Genomic DNA, 804 nt, shown 5'->3' on the forward strand with positions numbered 1-804 from the left:
CCCCAAGTTTTCAAAAGTTTCACTTGCCATCAGGTGTATCAAAATCTGAGACGGACCGACAAAACGCAACCAATAGCACTTCTTAAAACAAGTCGGTCCGGACGGACGGACAAAACGCAAACAATAGCACATTTTTTTTTATTCTTAAAAAAGGCACTAAAAATGTGCTAAAATTACTTAACGGAATTACTTCCAGATGTCCCTAATATTTTCTTAACGTAATCAATTCTAATCTAATATGATCTAATAAATTCTCAGCAAAGAATAATATGCGGAAATTTCCATTGCCTAGACAATAATCAAAAAACAAGGAATTTTTCCAAAAATTTTGCGGAACGATTTTACTCTTATTTATTTATTTTACCCTTATAACAAGAGTAAGTAACAGATCGCACAACAAGTCCTTTCCAACATCTGCTTCTGCAAAGTCTGCTATTTTTTCACATATTCCACAATTTACTAAAGTGAAATCAGCTAAGAGGACTCCTCACCATGGGATCTAACGTAAAAAAAGGCCTTGATAAAGAAGAATCGAGAGGTAGTAAATGCTTTTAGGATTAATTGAGAGTTTATAAGAATTTTTAAAAATTCTAGCAACCTCTAAAGTGTTCTAGAGCTACTTATTCAGAAGTCACTACCATCCTTTAGGAGATTTGAAAAGTTCAAAAGATGCTAAAAATGTTCAAGAATGTCGCTAAAAGTGTTTTAACAGAATCGTTCCATTTTTCTCCAAGAGCAGCACTTACGAGGCCTGAATCACGAGTCACCAAATGTTTTCTCTCCGAGTCTTCCATAGTGATCCAC

Source organism: Photinus pyralis, unplaced genomic scaffold (assembly GCF_008802855.1).
Source record: "Photinus pyralis isolate 1611_PpyrPB1 unplaced genomic scaffold, Ppyr1.3 Ppyr1.4_LG7, whole genome shotgun sequence".
Classification (NCBI taxonomy): domain Eukaryota; kingdom Metazoa; phylum Arthropoda; class Insecta; order Coleoptera; family Lampyridae; genus Photinus; species Photinus pyralis.